Source organism: Bidens hawaiensis, unplaced genomic scaffold (genome assembly GCF_021521415.1).
Source record: "Bidens hawaiensis isolate Kalapana, Puna unplaced genomic scaffold, B.hawaiensis_p1.1 tig00419706_1, whole genome shotgun sequence".
Lineage (NCBI taxonomy): Eukaryota > Viridiplantae > Streptophyta > Magnoliopsida > Asterales > Asteraceae > Bidens > Bidens hawaiensis.
In genome coordinates, this window is record NW_027504931.1 from 47,072 (window position 1) to 65,297 (window position 18,226).

Genomic DNA, 18,226 nt, shown 5'->3' on the forward strand with positions numbered 1-18,226 from the left:
ATGGATTGATCGGCTGGCATCTAAAGACGGAAGAAATGATGTTTTAAATATGATGTTATGATTATGGTTTTAAAGAAAAGATTAATGTTTTGTATCGAATGACCAAAGTTAACGTTTCTGTGAAAGTTTTAATTAACTCTGATTTGAAAGAACTGTGTTTATGAGTGAATCCAATGCAAAGTAGGGCACCGAGATCGGGGCCTTACAAGTTGGTATTAAATCATAAGTTCGAGAGAATTAAGCATCTTACATGCTTAGACTCGAACAGAAAATGGGATTTAAGTAAGAAAAGAAAGAAGATGCCAGTTCAGATAGCCATGTGTCACTTAAGCAAGCTCGGTAAAGGTAAAGTGCATGATTAAATATTGAATGATAACGTTAGCTAAATTGTTAAAGGAAGGATATATGCAGGGTAAGGATAGGATTAATTGATTGTTTGACTGATTAACTATTTAAAAGTATAAACTAGCACAAGTGAAATCATAAAAGGAAGTATGTAAACCTGAGGAGTAATGAAAATAGTTAATTACACTTGGCCACTGTCATTAACTACTTGCCTTACGAATCACGTGCTAAATAATTCCTTGAGTGATGAAGTTTGTGTTTTCCCTTTTAGAATACGATGGCTGGAGCAAGAGAGATTTTTGGCACTGTAGGTCGCACTGGACGTCGAGGCAGGTCTCGTATTATCCGACAACCCTTGGTAGAAACAGCTTCCAACACCGGAGACGAAGAAAGCGCAGCTGGAGGAAACCCGAGCAACAACGAAGGGGTTCAACTTGACCCTGCGGTTCAAGCAGCCATTGTTCAAGCTGTAGCCGCTGCTGTGAAGAACCAGAATCCTGAAAGATCTGTTGGAAGTCACGGGAGAACTGCTGAAGGGTCAGGAGGATATGGTAAGAAAAATAATGAAAGAGAAAAGGAGGAATCGAGCGTGGATAAGTCAGTGAAGGATGACGATAGGAGGAAAGGCCGAGGTGGGTGTAACTACAAATCCTTCAAAGGTTGTGACCCGCCGAAGCTGACTGGTCTGGGAGACGCAATCGCTACTCTTAAATGGATAACCATCATGGATAAAATTATCCGCATTAGCGAATGCCGTCCTGACCAAGCTGTGGGTTATGCTACTCAATTATTTGGTGATGAAGTTATGTATTGGTGGGAGAGTGTGGAACAAAGAAAGACCCGGGATGAGGTTAAGGCTATGAGGTGGGAGGATCTGAAAGAGTTGGTGATGAAGAGGTTATGCGTTGATGCAGAGGTTGAAAGAGTTGAAATGAAGTTCTTGAGCCTGAGGGCGGGAAAGATGACACAGCGCGAATACACCACTGAAGTCAACCGCCTGTCTTGGCTGGTGCAAGACATGGTGAACACTGAAGCAAAGCGGATTAAGTGTTACATCAGGGGACTGCCACAAAATGTTCATGTCTTGGTCAAGGCTAGTAGACTTGCTACCTTTGATTCTGCTGTGGGACTCACAGAATTGGTCTATGACGACTTAGCGGTAGATGATGCAGCGAGGAAAAGAAGGACAAGCAATGGGCTACTCCAGCCAAGTGGTCTGGTGAGATGATGGGAGCAATTGATGAGAGGAAGACTAAGGTTGGAAACAAGGATGCATGTAAGAAGTTTGGGCAAGTGCACCAGGGGGAATGCAAGACTGGGACGGAAAAGTGCTACCGGTGTGGAAAGAGTGGGCATTACTCGCAGGAATGCCCTGATCGACCGAAATGTTTTAAATGCGGAAAAGCTGACCACATGGCTAGGGATTGCAAGGAATCAGAGGCGGGAGGTGCAAAAGGGTAAGGACTTAGGAAAACTACAGATAGGAGCACTCGATGAAGGAATAATTGCTTATGCAATAGTTTTATTTTGTTTTAATTATGATTGCCTAAGAACTTGTTTTGTGTTAAAGTTTAAAACTTATGATTATCTATGACATGTAATATATTGAGTTGGGTTATGAATGATTATTTATGTTATGATAAAATGTTGTTTTAGACAATAGTGTTAAATGGTACGAAACAAGGTCCCTTGGAGGGACAAGATGAGACTTGAAACATCGAGGGTCTCATGGACAAGCTACCTTAAGTAGCTAAAGCACATGAACACCACTCGATGACTGCAAGTCAGAAGTAAGAAGGATAACCCAGAAAGCAAAGGCGATTCGATAAAATGTGTGAATATAAGAAGTGTTCCTTTTACAAGGATAATTCAGGTTTCGAGGACGAAACCTCTTTAAGGGGAAAGGCTTGTAACATCCCAATTTTTCGTTCGGTTAATATAATAATATTTGACGTTATGAGATGGGCTTGTGTTGGGTTAAGTAATATGGATAACGGACTTGGGTTATTAAAGGAAAGACCATGGGCTCAAGCCCATGACCCATGATATATAAACCATAATCACCCATTAATCCTTTCATTTCCATTCCATTCCATTCCATACACCACCCAAAACACACACTTAGCTCTCTCTCATCCTACTTTCTCTCTCTAGCCGAAACCAAGAAGAAGAATCGATCCTGACCCGAGATAATGATAGTATGATATTGATTGAGCTCAAACCCATTAGATATAGTCACGAAACGACGAGCCGACACCTTTAAACCGTTAAAGTCACGAGATGACAAAACCGAGCCCCGGTGCGGAAGCGTGAATATAGTCGGTATTAACGGTGTGGAGCTCTGGTCTAGGGTTAGGATCGAATCTCACTCATATTCACTCTTGAAAGATGTTTGGACGGATGAGGTGTATTGGGAGAGAGCCTGATTTGATTAACAATCAATAATAGGATGAACAATTGTAATCAAAACACAAAAGATAGAAATGGTAGTATGAAATATTAGCCGAATGATTCTCATTAAGATGAAACACTCATACATACATTCATACATACAATCGATTAAGAAATATCAGCCGCCGCTAGGAGAGCTCATCCTGGAGGCGGAGACTCTCTCAAATGGATAAGACCCTAGATCTCACACATACACAATACAAACACTCATACTAGACAAATGAATAAAAACATCTATTTATACTAGTCTAGCATGACTTGGTCTTCAAGCCATCCACCCTTGGTTGAGACCAAACAATAAATTTTTCACCCACAAATTTATTCGATGCGTTGGTCTAAAACCTAGGTTCCCCGATTGTAGGTAGATCGTTAACAAATTAAGTCATAACTCACACAATAATGTGTTGACAAGAGAGTTAATGACGAGTTGCTATATTTAGAAAGAAAACCGTTTGATAAAGGCGGAATCAATAACAAACGACTTAGTTGCTGAGCAATCGAACAAAGTTAACTAACACACAAGATTCACTCAAAAGATTTCCATTTATATAAAGTTAATCATACAAATGATAATCTATCTAGGGTTTCTTGATGGGAAAGTTTGTCTGTACAATTCTAAGAACGGCCGTCACTTAACAAATATTCTATCTAATTTCGTATTCAGCCGCTCTCCTTGAGGTGTGCCCTAAATATTCCTTTTATAGGCCTGACACCTAAGGACAGTTGTCATTCTTTCTAGAAACCCTAAATACAACATACATATTCAAATTACATATTCATAATTATCCTAAGTGTAAAACAAGTCTTCCGGGTAGGCTTTGTAGAAGTAAACTTCTCCGAGTAGACTTTGTGCTCTGCCTTCCTTGTTAGACTTGGTAACCTTGAAGTGTTGCCCGGGAACAGTTTTCCGGGTATGCTTTACTTGGAAAGGAAAATACTCACCAAGCAGGTTTCAATCTTCTTGATTATATCATACTTTGCCCGATATAATCCGACGAGCAACCTTGTTCTTCAATGGTCCTATCAGCTCATTGCTTGGAATAAGCTTATTTGCAAAGTGTGCTTGGGATCACTGTACCTTGCTTGAGTTGAACCCTGCCCGATGTTACTTGAGATATTTCATTAAACATCAAGCTTACTCGGAGCACTGTATTATTAAAGAATACCTTGCCCGATCTTCCAATCACTTGGCTTCATGAGCTTGATTAGCCAAGAGCTTACTCTGAAGTAATCCTTACTCGGCTATGAAGAACAAACCTGCTTGATATAAAGAACCATGCCCGGGTATACACTAACTAGTGAACCCTACCTGGTTAACACTAAAGTGTGAACCCTGCCCGGATATCCTGTAAAGAAGACTTCAAGAAGATAACCTTACCCGATAGGCAAAATATCATGTCCGGCTAAGTAAAACCTTGCTCGGATGTCTTAGGTGTGCCCGGTTCCATACTTATCAATATCTGAGGAGGTTGAGAAGATTCCAATCTTCCTTGTAATCAGTTTTGGGTCAAATCTTGACTCAACACGAGATCCGGGTGGAATCGGGTATAAACCGAACCTAATATGATCTTAAGGGTCACCCTAGCTCAAATCTGGATCGAACGGGACGAAAAACGGTGAAAACGGTGGAAAACGAGTCATATCTCGCTTTTTCGGTGAAGTCGCGGTTTTCTGGCGACGACGGCGCCGGAAAACGGCGTACAAGGTTAGCAAAATGTCAGAGAATGTTTTTGAAATTCTCTAGCCTAACCCTAATTCGTTAACGGAGAGTTAACGAACTAGAGGTAATTCGTCAAGCTAATTCGTTAATGGAGAGTTAACGAACTAGAGGTAATTCGTCAAGCTAATTCGTTAACGGAAGCTTAACGAACTAGCCTTAGTTCGTATTCAAATTCGTTAAGGAAAAGATAAAGAATTAACCCCGATTCGTTATAATCATTCGTTAAAAGGAGATAACGAATTAGAAGGTTTAATTCGTTACGGAAGGGTCATTCGCTATGAGGTCCAACTCGTTACAAGGACCAGTTCGTTATAAGGTCCAACTCGTTACAAGGACCGGTTCGTTATATTAGCCAATTCGTTATGAAGTAACGAATGGGTCATTCGTTATGAACCCACTTCGTTAAGATCCCAGTGACGAACTAGAAGTTTAACAAAAGGACATATCAGTCCATGGACATAAAATAGTATGATTTAGTTACAAAATAGCGCTTGAACCTTATTAATTTATAGAAGATACCGTAAATTATTGACAGGTTAACAATAAAATATTATCAGGAAATCTTAATGGAAAATGTGTTAAGACAGTTAATGAAAATAAAATTTTTCGAAACTGACCTGGTAGCTTAACCGCAGCAAGGGGCTCTGCCCCTTGGACTCTGCTAGGAGCTGCCGCCCATAGAACCCCGCTGCCAGGGGCGCTGCCCCCGGAACCCCGTTCGTTGAGGGTTGTAATTAGACTAGAAACGCAATATGGATAGTAATAGTTAATTGATATGTGTAACTATTATACAGTTAGTCGCGCATAGCTAAAGAAGGAGTAACTGTTAACGGTAAACGTAACCGAGTTCAGGTGAGTTTCTAGCCCCACTTCCATGTTATGTTTTCAGGGCTGTGTGCATAATCGATGTGATAGTTAATACACTTACCTTAAGTGGTAAGTTCCTTATATGATTCATGTATGATGATTACTTGATGGTGCGTGAACGATCTTCGGAAATTACATGTACCGCCAAGTGGTAGTTCAAATATATGATCGCTATATGTGATGTATGAATGATGTATATATTCTATATTTGATATATGTGATAGATATGAATTAATGCTTGTCGGTACGTGAACGATCTTCGGATATTGCGCGCATCGTTAAGGAGTATGGTTGTTAGATGAATGATGTGAAGAACGTCTATAGTGTTCGTACGCTACGATATAATTATTGTATATGTGAAGTATGTGTATACAGGTACATGTACCGTATGTGAGATCTGCGTCTGACATAATAAGTTAAGATGGCGTATCCCTCTAACTCAGTTGGAAATAGACCTGGCATGTGGTGGCGTAGTTAAGGACTGCGAGCCTTATACGTGTTATAGATGATAGATGAGAACGTAGTTAAGGATTATGGGCCTTATACGTACTTCGAATAGGATGTAGCATAGGAAAGGACTGCAGACCTTAGACATGCTGTAATCGTTTGTGGTAGCATAGGGGAGGACTGCGGACCTCGTACGTGCTATGAACTAGGTTGCAACATAGGTAAGGACTGTGGACCTTGTACGTGTTGTTATTGTAGGATGGTATGGGAAAGGATTGCGGACCTTGCACGTATCATAAATGGTGAACATAGGTAAGGATTGCGGACCTTTTACGTGTTCACGACCTTGAGTATAAGTATAGACGATGGACTATGAACATACTCTCGGTAGGCTGTGGTAGGTAATAGTATGTATGCATGAATGTATGTTGGAAAGGTAACTGGTTAGGTATGGATATGTATCTTCATATATGTATGCATGTATGTTATGTGTATGTATTGTATGTCACCTGATTAACTAGAACTCACTCAGCGTAGCTGACTTTTAGTATGTACGCAGGTGAATACGCCTAATGAGCTAGCATGAGATTAATGTTTGAAAAGATTAATGTTTTGTATCGAATGACCAAAGTTAACATTTTCGCGAAAGTTTTAATTAACTCTGATTGGAAAAAAAAACTGTGTTTATGAGTGAATCTAACACTAAAGTAGGACACCGGATCGTGGCCTTACAATATACCAATTATATCGGCTTCCGGGATTCGAACCCGCGCTTGGAGCCTATATATGACTTAACAACCTCCACCCTAGCCATATGGGCTAGGGTGCCAGATGGTTATAAATCGTTATAGAATTCTTAAAAACTGCAGCCCCAATATCAACCCAATCAAGAACGAACCCTAGAGCATAAATCCGTTTATCCAGTAAGAGTTAACTAAATTAAAGTTAGGTTTATGACAATACGAGGAACGAAAAACAAGATCATGTTTTCAATTACCTCAGATGATGTTGTAACAAGGTTTAATTTGATCGACTATGGCCGGCTAGCTTTTATAACGAACATGCACCCCAAACAGTTAATAAGTTTTGATTGATTAGAGGGTTAAGAACGGCTAGGGTTACTAGATCATTTCTGGAAGATTAATTTCGTTTCTATAAACAATTAAATGCGTAATGATTTAAGGTTATGGTCGGCATGCATAACAAATTGGCAGATTCGATTATTGATACACTTAACATAATAATAGTGTTGGTTAGGCCGAATTAGGTAAGTATAACACGAGAATGGATTCAATTTCTATAAATGCTTCAAGAATTAAGGTTCAAGGAAACCCAGTTGAATCTGGTTAGGAATTAGGGTTTGGATTTGGGGATTGAATATGGGTTATCCAGATTATAAAAAATGGGTTATAATAGAGTTTTCATTTACAGTCCATGAGGTTTAAGGATGGCATAAAAAGGGATTAAACTTTATATTTTGGGTTAAAAGTGCCAAAACAAGAAAGGTATAATTTATATATTTTATATAAATAGTCTAAACAATAATATATTTATAATTATTCTCCTCAATAAAACGAAATTTTTAAATAAATAACCCGAACAAAGAACCGAGTCGGGTGTTTAATGAAAAATAAAAATTTCGAAAACCTAAGTTGTTACAGCAATTACGGACTGGTAGGGTACTAAACCCACTCCTAAACAAGTTATATATTGTCCCGCTGAGTGGAGGGACCAAGCGTCATGTAGATATCATGGCGCCAGAACGCATGCCAATGTGTACGGCCATATATAATAAACATTCCCTGACACCTCGAGAATGGTAGCGGCAAGATCTCCACCAGCATGGGACAAAAAGGAAGAATATTCATCATAAATGGCGCCCAACCAATAAGGGATAAACAACACATAATGACGGTACTACATAGTACGACATGTCAATGTCAAAAGGCCACGATGCCCACCAACTCCCGAAAACACACGTGCAGGGAATATAATTGGTGGGGAGCCTGACAAAGCAGTTGGCTATACACATTTTCTCTCTCTCAGCGGCTGTAAATACCAAGGCATCTCCAAACGGTAGAGGATCCGGAATCCAATACTCTTGATATGGGCTAAATAATATATAAATTTTGTAACTATTTCCTACACTTTAGAGTAGCTTTAGGGTTGTTTTTATTAAATAATTTGCCTAGTTGGTTCATATTTAGATTTTAATGGTTTAAAGAGACAATGAGCTAAAAGGGTTGAAGAAATAATATTTAATATTTGACATACTTTTAAATGTGAATATAGGATATCATAATACAAGTTGTGGATTTAAAATGAAAAAAAAAACTAGTTCTTGTACTTACGATTATTGATGTTGGATTGAATTAAAGGAATATTTTATTTATAAAAGGAATAAATGATGTGCATAATCTCATGTTACAATATTTTAAACAGAAAAAAGAGATTTACATAAAAGAAAATGATAAAAAGTTGGATTCATTTATTTAGTATACTTACATGTGATTCTTTTACCATGAATTTATTTGCAGAACCAATAAAACGAGCTGAGCTTCCTAGTTTATCATTAGGGGGACGGGGAAGTGAAGAGAGGGGTGGCACCCCCTTTTTTGACGAAACAGTAAAAGAAAAAAAAAGAGTTGAAGCAAGCAAACACCTCAAGAAGTCACGACCAAAGTAACAAAGCAAGAAGAATTAAAATGCAAGCTACCGTACAGCTCAATTAATTAAAGCAACCAGGCTAGTAGCTCAATCATATTTATTTCTTTTACGATGAACTGCAATAATTATTTTATCCTAGTTTCATCAATTATTATGGTTGGCTAAACCTGTTATACTGCCTGGGTTTGGATGAATACTTTTTATACTAGTTTTATTTTTAGTTTTGGATTGTTTATTTATTGGTTAATGCTTTGGTAAATTTTAATTTTATTTGGTTGTGATGCATATGCGTATTTGGTATTAATTTATTATCAATTTATTGTTCCATATGCGTTTTTGTGAATGTCTTTCATGTATGAATGCATGTTAGGTTGTTTACTGTGTGTTTACAACTAGTTTACTATTAACGTATTCCATAGGAGCAGTAATTGAAAGTTTAGAGATACATAGTATTCTGCCACTTGAGAGACGGGGAGGTAGCTAAGTGTCGTCTGTTTTGGTCTTTTGTGGGTTTGGGTAGTGATTGCACGGGAGTGAGTTACCCTAGATTCCTTTAGATTCTTACAGATCCGAGTTATGACCGAATTAAATAAGAATACCCCTCTACGCCTTAGGGTGTTTTGTGATTAAAGAGACCGGGAGGTAATTTAATCTTTGGGTACCTTAGCATAGTTAGGTAAGGTGAGACCGGGAGGTTATTCGAACCATTAAACCGTTGAGCTTTACATGACATTTAGGTTTCTTAGGTATTGTTGGTGAGACCGGGAGGTAATCTAGCATACTTTAGTTATTCCCTAAGTTTCATATTTTTAGAATACGGTACCAGTCATAAATCCAATTCCGAGAGTTTACGAGTTGACCAGTAGGATTCCTTGCCTAGGTAGTTATTTCCCGTATTTGAGTAATAGTTCTATTTGTTCGTGTCTAGTTTTAGAGTGAGTATTATTTAGTTTAAATTTAATAATAAAAAAAACACAAAAATCAATTAAATCTATTTATTTAAGTTATTAGTCAGAGTCTAGTCTAGGCATCGCTAGTGTCCTGTGGGTTCGATATCCAGACTTCATTAGGCTTTACTACAGTCGATAGGTACACTTGTCTGTCTAGTGGTCTAGCATTAGGATAGTCTAGATTTATAAATTTAAAACTATAGTGTCTAAGTTATGTTAGTTTTTTTTGTAGACCGTTTTGCACATCAACTCTCTCAATATATACTTTTGTCATAATCAAATAATAATTCTCACGTCGGATGGTGGTTACAAGAGAATCCCCCCCCCCCCCATGTATTCCTCGTAACGAGCTCACGATGTTTTGTTTTGTAGGAAGTAGTTATCTGCGTCAGGAAGGATTCCAACCTCTCGTGGGAAATACTTAATTATCACCCTTAGACTAAACAATTAGACTAAAGGAAGAATTTCGTGTTTCTTCAGCTACCGATATAATTAATATATACCTTAAAAATGATAAATAATAAAGACATCATGAAATAATTGTTTTTTTTTAAGTAGAAAAACAACGTGAAACCATTGTTTTTATAGTATTTTAATAAATGTACATGATTTATTGCAATCAATATCAAAGGAAAATTATTAATCCTTGTGGTTTTTCTTTGTCATGTTGTAATCAAATTTCATATGGAAAATCAATTTTCCGATCACTCTGCCACCATGCACGGACTGTGTCTCTCACCATCTCTCCTCACTTTCTCTCTCTAAATAAGCACCCACTTCTTCGTCCAATCATTCATCACTCTCTTTGTATTTTCCCATTTCATCATAATGCATGGTTGGAATAATAAATCAATCATACAAAGACAGAGCTCATCTTTTTCTTCAAGTCTTCTTGATGAAATCACATTTCTATGAACGCCGGTGATTAGAAACCCAGTGAATTCAAGCTCCATGAAGACATACTTTCAAGAAAACACAGGGTAAGTGGTGGTGGTGGCGCCAGTGATAGAGCAAGAGCTAGCAGTATGGAGCACGATGGATATGATTCAGATCCAGTAAGTTTCCGTGAGTTAAGGTCACGGAAACCTTCTTGTTTTGGCCCTCTCAGGTCAAAACAAGTAAAAGCTAATGTTTCATTGAGAAAACATCAGCACATGAACAGTGATTATTGTTTAAACAATAATCACACAAATAGTATCTTTCACGGGCCTTTCTTCAAGTCGAAAGCCCAAGCATTAAAGATATACACCAACCTAAAGAAAGTAAAACAACCGATCTCACCAGGAGGACGATTTTCGAGCTTTCTTAACAATATTTTCACCAATAGGCATTTCAACAAACCGAAAGATTTGAAAGATCAAAATATCGAAAGAATATCGAAGTCAACACATGGATCCACATGTTCTTCCCCATCATTTACAAAATCATGTTTAAGCAAGAATTCTCCAAGATCAAGGGAGAAGATTAACAATGGGATCCGAAGAACCGTTAGATTCTACCCCGTGAGTGTAATCATTGATGAAGATTGTCGGCCATGTGGCGAAAAATTCATTTATGAGGAGCAAGATTTTATGAATGTCCATGAGGCAACTATGATGTCTAAGAACCAATTCAACAATAATGAAGAAGAAAATGATCATAATGATATGGCAAGTGATGTAAGCTCTGATTTATTTGAGCTTGATCACTTGCCTATTTTACAAGAATGTTACGAACTTCCTATTTTTGAAACCACTCTTTTTGACACCAAACATGCAGTTGTTGACAGGTTAACTTGCTAATGGGCAATATAATTTTGTGGCGAGAAGGCTTATACTTGACCTTTTTTAGGGCGCGTTTTTTCGCTATCTTTGTGTCTAAGTGGTTTTTAGTTGTACCTTATGAAATAAGAGTTGTATATTTGTATTTAAGTAAGAGATAAAAAAGGGAAGAAGAAAAAAAGAACGATAAAAGATACGAAAGTGATAAGTGTAAATGAAGGTTCCAAGATCAGAATTAGAAGCAAAGCGTAGAGAATAGATAAAAGATGCAAAAGTGACTACGTTTTCGCCGTTACTTCAACGACCCGTTCGAATATTTATTTCTAGATAATTATTGATTTGTATAATATTTTTTAATTCGATTACATCAAGTCACTTTTTTTTATTAATATTTGAGTTTCATAAAATACAAATACTTTTTAATATGAAAATAGTATGAACTAATGTGATATTATTAGTTTTGCTTTTATAAGTGTCTAATTTGATGTTATTATTAGTTTTGCTTTTATAAATGTTTGATGTAATTTTTTATTCGTATTTATTGATTTCCGTTTATGAGACGTTACAAGTATTTTTTTTATTTATATTTTTTTGTTATTTATTTATTTTTTTTTTATTGGCTCCTTTTATATTTCATAGAAACATCCAAACGATTTACAATGAAGTGGCAGGTAAGCGGGCAACAAGCTGCGCCGCAACCCCCTTTTGGATAGCAAACCCAATCCGACTAAAAATAAAGTTTTGATTCTTATGGGCTGATATGTTACTATACACAACTTTCTAAACCCTATTCAAAAGGTCCACGGCATCCGGAGCTAAGAAACCAAAAGTGTCAAAGGTGAAGGGGATAAACACGTGTTGATTCTCCAAACAAGCTCTCTCGTGTTTAGCAACATTGCCCGATGCCGCCTTCAATGCTGCCTGGCCTGCTACAAATCCAGTGTCCCTAATCCCAACAAGAGGGGACACTCCTGTGAGGTCGACACAAGCGTGTTTCCCCCCTACCCACCCAAAAACAAGTATATCGGCCGGTCGTAATGTAGATCTTCCTTCTTGAGGATCCGTAAGAAAGTTTACGGGGACTTCCTTTTTAGCCGAAATTCCGGCTCGTTTAAGAAAATCGCATAGAACATCCTTCACCAAATCATGCCTGTACTTAAACCTAGGCAACTCTTTGCAGTGAACTGCATGCTCGCCAAAAAAATCCAAACAAACCTTACGGAAAACCGGGCACGGCTCATCTACCGGAAACAAAGGGATCATTAACCGATACTTCAGGATGGCCCGGTACTCCAAAGCCGACATATGTTGGCCCAATCCTTCAATAGGGAGAACACTTAAGAAATCTTGAGCCCGAGGAGCCCGAAGACACTCAATCACCGCTTTCTGACGAGGGGATAAATCAAACTTCATTTCCGAACTCTTGATGATTCCACTATAAAGGGCACTCGCCAAAGCATGTTGGGCTTTAGGGGGGGCGGTGTCTTTATTAGAGAAACCGCTAATGTCAAAACCGGGAAGTGAAATGTGCAACCGATCTATCGCACTCCCATAATCGGAGTCAAACCCATCAATACGACAACCTCGAAGAATGTGGTCTTGTAATTCCCAAGATTGCGCCCTCGAGGCCAAAAATGCATAAGTACAAACGTCTGAAGCTGAACATAAACCCAAACCTCCAAAACGAGTCGGAAGTGATGCCAACCTCCATTGAAAATCTCCAAAGAAGGGACCACCACAAACCACGATGTCCTCAATCGCCCCCCGAAGGCCATTGTCAAACACAGAAACTGCTTCCCCTACATACACAGGTTGGCATGTTTTGAGACCAAACAACAACTTTCCAACTCCCAAACATGAGCGGAGCAAAAGGAGCTCGCATTGAGGGTCCCGCAAATGCGGGAGATAGCTCATCAACTCCACAGCTCGCGAAGCCCTTTTCATAGCAAGTTCACTGATGAACCCGGCATCCCGGCTAACGGCTCCCCCGAGGAGTTTCACACCTAGCACCGGTCTTCCAATATCACAGGGAAACACCCCCTCCTGCACCTTAACCCCATTATTGTTAGGTTTTTTTTTTCTTTTGTTGTTATTATTTTGTCGTTGATTATGATTTTTTTTTTGTTATCTATTAGGTTTTTTTTCTTTGGTCTTATAAAAAATTGCTTAAGTAGATTGGCATTGTAGCTAGTATTAGTTCATTTAAATAATGTTTGGTATTTTCTTTATTATTATAAATTCTCCCCTAATAATTGATTAATAAATTTATTTAGGCAATGTTTGGTATGTAGAAATGAAAGACGGAATGTAATGGACCATTACGAAGAAATGAAATAAAAAGCATTTGGTTAGTTAATGGAATAAAATTACATATTACATCATTCATTTCATAACTTCTAAAACAACTCAAAATTAGTACAAACTTTATATGAGGTTTATGTTTTTCTTCATGGCGAAACGAATTTAATCACATGTATTTGTTAACGATGTGACAACTCTCTTAAAATTTCATACATAATCGTTTTATACCATTTACCATCTTATATTTTATAAAGTGAAAGCTTCATACGAATGAGTTTTTTCAGGATCAATCATATGTTGAGAATTGTGACAACCGTATAAAACATTTTTATACATTGTGTTATCATTTAATAAGATGGTAAGATAGACGTTTACATGGTTATATACTCGTGATATGTATATGCATGACACTAAATTCTCAAAACAAAATTTGTTTCATACTTATATGGTTAATTTGATATTTAAATCATAAAACATGATTAAATACATTTTATTCCTAACATGAAAATGGCGAGAACCAATTTGTTGTTAGTATTATGTTACTTTAGGAAAATTGGTTTTTATTGGTCCCAACTATTTTTATTTTTTTTGCCGGCAGTGGTCCCAACTATCATTTTGGCTGGCAACGGTCCCAACTTTCACATACGTTGAAACCACCAGTCCGCGATTAACGGATTACAAACTCCATTAATTAAAATCTGATGTGTCATCCTAGTTGTCAAAAACAGCTGACTGTGCATCCTACGTGGACCGGCTGTGTATTAAAACATCCGTTTTATACTTAAACATTATACAAACTTATAGTCCCAAATTATACACCCCCTAAATCCCCAAATTCTCTGTAACTCAAGAACCATAATTCCCTCTTCAGCCGATTCAAAGACGAACAAGCCCTAATGTTTAACAATGAATAATCAGATACGGGTTTCCTTCCACACTAATGGAGCCTTTGATGTTGCACCACCGATTTTAAAGTATGTTGGTGGAAAAAAAAATTCATTAATGTTAGATGTTGACAAACTATTTTACTTTGAGCTACTGGATTATGCAATGGAGTATGGTTCATATGAATCGAAAAATGGTCTTTGGTTGTATTGCAAGATTCCTGATGATGGTCGTTTAAAGGAGTTATTTAGTGATAAATAGGTATTCGATTTGTTGTCTTTTATTGGTTCTAGTTCCGTGCCTGCTCAAGGTATGGTTTTGTATGTTCAAACTGAAAAGTTAAGGAAGCCTACAACCGGATCTCTCTAGCCCAATACCCCTGAAACAACCCAGCCCATGATCTCTCCATCCCAGCCCATTATCAGCCCAACCCATTATCACTGCAGCCCAGCCCAGTAGCCAACAAAAAGCTTGCTTGAGCCCTAGTTCATAGGTTAAGAGGTACTCTAAGCTCACAGCTAGAAAACAAGTTCCACCAGTTAAATCACCAGATAAGGATACAAGTACAACACTTAAATCTCCAGATAAGGTTACAACTTTCTCACTTGGATCACCAGTTAAGGTTACAGACACAACACTTAAATCACCACCAATTGACACAAATAAAGATGAAATAGATTGTGGTGGGTCAGATTCAGATAGTTCAGAAGATGATGATTCTGATGATGAGTCTTATAAATTTGATTTGGATGATGATGGATCTGACAATGATGATGAAGAGTGGAAAGGTTCAGTTGCTAAGTTACAACAACTGATTGAGCAAGATGTTGAATCAAAAAAGTTAATTGAAGAGTGTGCAAAACAATCTACTGATGCAATTCCTGAAGCATATAGTAGTTATGAAGATTATGATGTTGAAATTGTCACACCTGGAGAGAGTGAAGATGATGACATAAGAGGGAATAAACACAAAATAGATGTTCCAGTTGTTAGTGAAGAAACTGATTGGTCTAAGTTTAAATGGGTTGTTGGGATAAAGTTCCCCACAAGGGATGCTTTCAAAGAAGCAGTTAGTAATTATGCAGTCTCAAATGGTAAAAATGTTTACATTGCTATAAGTAAAAAGAGTAGAGAAGGACGTGTAGGTGTCAAATGTGTGAAACCATTTAGTCTTTATTGTTCATTTCATAAGGGCAAAAAGTGTTATATTGTTAAGACTGTTAATGATAAACATAATTATCAGATAAAAATGGCAAAGAATAGGCAATTGACTGCTAAGTTTATAGCTAAAGACTTATTGCCTTTATTCAAAGCTAAACCTCTATGGAAAGGAAAAGAGATCCAGGATGAAGTCAAAGAGAAACATAAGGTGCTTATATGTAAACGGTTGGCTTACAATCCAAAAAAAATGTGCATTTATGATGCTTCATGGGTCAATGAGGGAGCACTACAGTCAAATTGGGTCTTACTTGGCAGCTTTGAAACAATTCAATCCAAATTCAACCTTTGAGTTGGTGACTGCTCCTCCAGGGTTCAATAACCAGGAGCCAGATTCAAACTTGGAGACATTCTTTAGGTTTTTTGTGTGTTTTGATGGGGTGAAAAGGGAGTTTTTGGCTGGTTGTAGGAAATTTTTGTGCTTGGATGGTTGTTTTTTGAAAACATTTTTAGGGGGTATGTTGTTAGCTGCAATTGGGAGAGATGCTAATGACCAAATGTACCCTGTGGCATGGGCTGTAGTTGAAGGTGAGTCTAATGATAGTTGGGAATGGTTGATGGAAGAACTAAGAAAATGACTAGATGTCCAAGATGGTGGAAAGGACTAGACACTTATTTCTGACCAACAAAAGGTAAGTCTTTACTTTGTTAATATGTAAGTAACAAGTTGTAAGTTATAGATGTCTAAATTGATTATGCAAACTAGAAATATGCAGGGATTAGTAAATGTTGTGTCTCTGATTTGGAAAAATGTAGAGCATAGAAACTGTGCAAGGCACATCTATGCAAATTGGAAAAAGAAGTTCAAGGGTAAATACTTGAAGATGTATTATTGGCAAGCATGTAGGGCTTATAATGAGCCTGACTCCAATGATTCTATCAAGGGGATTCTATCAAGGGGATGAGAGACATATCAACTGATGCAGTGGAGGCTTAAGGAGACATATTTAAGAACATACTCACACACAATTCCACCCTTGCCTAGTCAAAGGTACAGGCCAAAAGTTGAGCATCCTTTGGACCCTCCTCCCATTAAAAGTCAACCAGGGAGACCAAAGACAAAAGGAAAGAAAGATCCCCATGAAGATCCTAAGAAGCCAGGTAAATTGACAAACACATGGAGGAGAAATGAGTTGCAGGAACTGCAAAGAAACTTGTCATAACATTAGAAGGTGTACAAAGCCTAAGACTCAAGCCACATCACAAACTAATGCAAGGGGAAGGTCAACTCAAGCCACACGTGAAAGTCAACTAACACAGAATCAATAGGTTCTAAGAGGCAAAGGGGGATGACAAAAGAGATGTCAAGTCAACCAACACAACAATCAACAAGTTCTAAGAGGACAAGGGGGAACACAAAGGCTAAAGTCAAGGAGAAAGCTACTTGATGGTTTCTGGTTTGCAGCCAAGTGGTTAATGTATTTTGGAATGTTTAAGTTTGGTTAATGAATTTTGCAGACATGTGGTATTTGGTAATGTTTATGTATGGAATGTTTTTAATATGTACTGTGGTTAATGTATGGAAATTATGCAGACTTATGGTTAATGTATGGTTAATGTATTTTGCAGACTTGTGGAAGTTATTAATTGATTATTAGTTGTAGCTATTTTGATCAAATTTATGAACTTAATATGGTATGGGCATTATGGTCATTTTGACAGTTAGTTTGGTCAAATTTGTGGACTCAATCTGCAATGGGCATTATGGTCATTTTGACAGTTAGTTTGGTCAAATTTGTGGACTTAATATGCAATAGGCATTATGGTCATTTTGACAGTTAGTTTGGTTAAATTTGTGGACATAATCTGGTTTGGTCAAATTTGTGGTTTCTTTCTGCACATCTATATCACTGGTTATGCAGTTTGGTCATTTGTGAAGTTAATTTGATAGGGGCATTATGGTCATTTTGACAGTTATTTTGGTCAAATTTGTGGACATAATCTGGTTTGGTCAAATTTGTGGTTCCTATCTGCACATCTATATCACAGGTTATGTAGTAGGTTTGGTTATTTATGAAGTTAATTTGATAGGGGCATTATGGTCATTTTGACCAATAAATCTGTTCATTTTTTCAATCTAATATAGAGTCAATGTTTTCATTTGGTCAATATGCATAGTATTTTATTATAGTCATTTGGTAATTGGTCAATATGGTGCAGATAGACTCATTTGTCATTTGGTCAATATGCATAGTCAATATGTGATTATTGATAAGTATGTCATTTTGGTCAAACAAAGAAAGTCCATATGTGCATATACACCATGTGCAGATAAATCATGTTCTTGTATCCGTATATCCATTAACATTAACAGATTGCATAACATTAACATATTTTCACACATTAACATTAACATATTACATAACACATATTCTTGATAGCCAACGGGTCCCAAGGAAACAGATTGCATCCCAACACAAAGTTTTCACAAAATAAAATCCACCAAAGTGCTATGAGAACAATTGTTAAACCTAAAACACTATTACTCTTCCAATTGGATTTTTTCATTGAGATTTGAAGCTTCAAATTTTTGTTCTCTTCTTCCAACATCATGTACTTTAACTTTAAATTTTCTATTTGCATCTCTTTTATTTCTTGATCTTTTATTGAACTGC

General features: G+C 37.3%; 1 pseudogene; it reads left to right on the forward strand.

Moving 5' to 3' along the window:
* The first annotated feature begins 10,275 nt into the window (after nt 1-10,275).
* On the forward strand, nt 10,276-11,228 carry LOC143609497 (protein BIG GRAIN 1-like A; annotated as a pseudogene).
* The last annotated feature ends 6,998 nt before the right edge of the window (nt 11,229-18,226 follow it).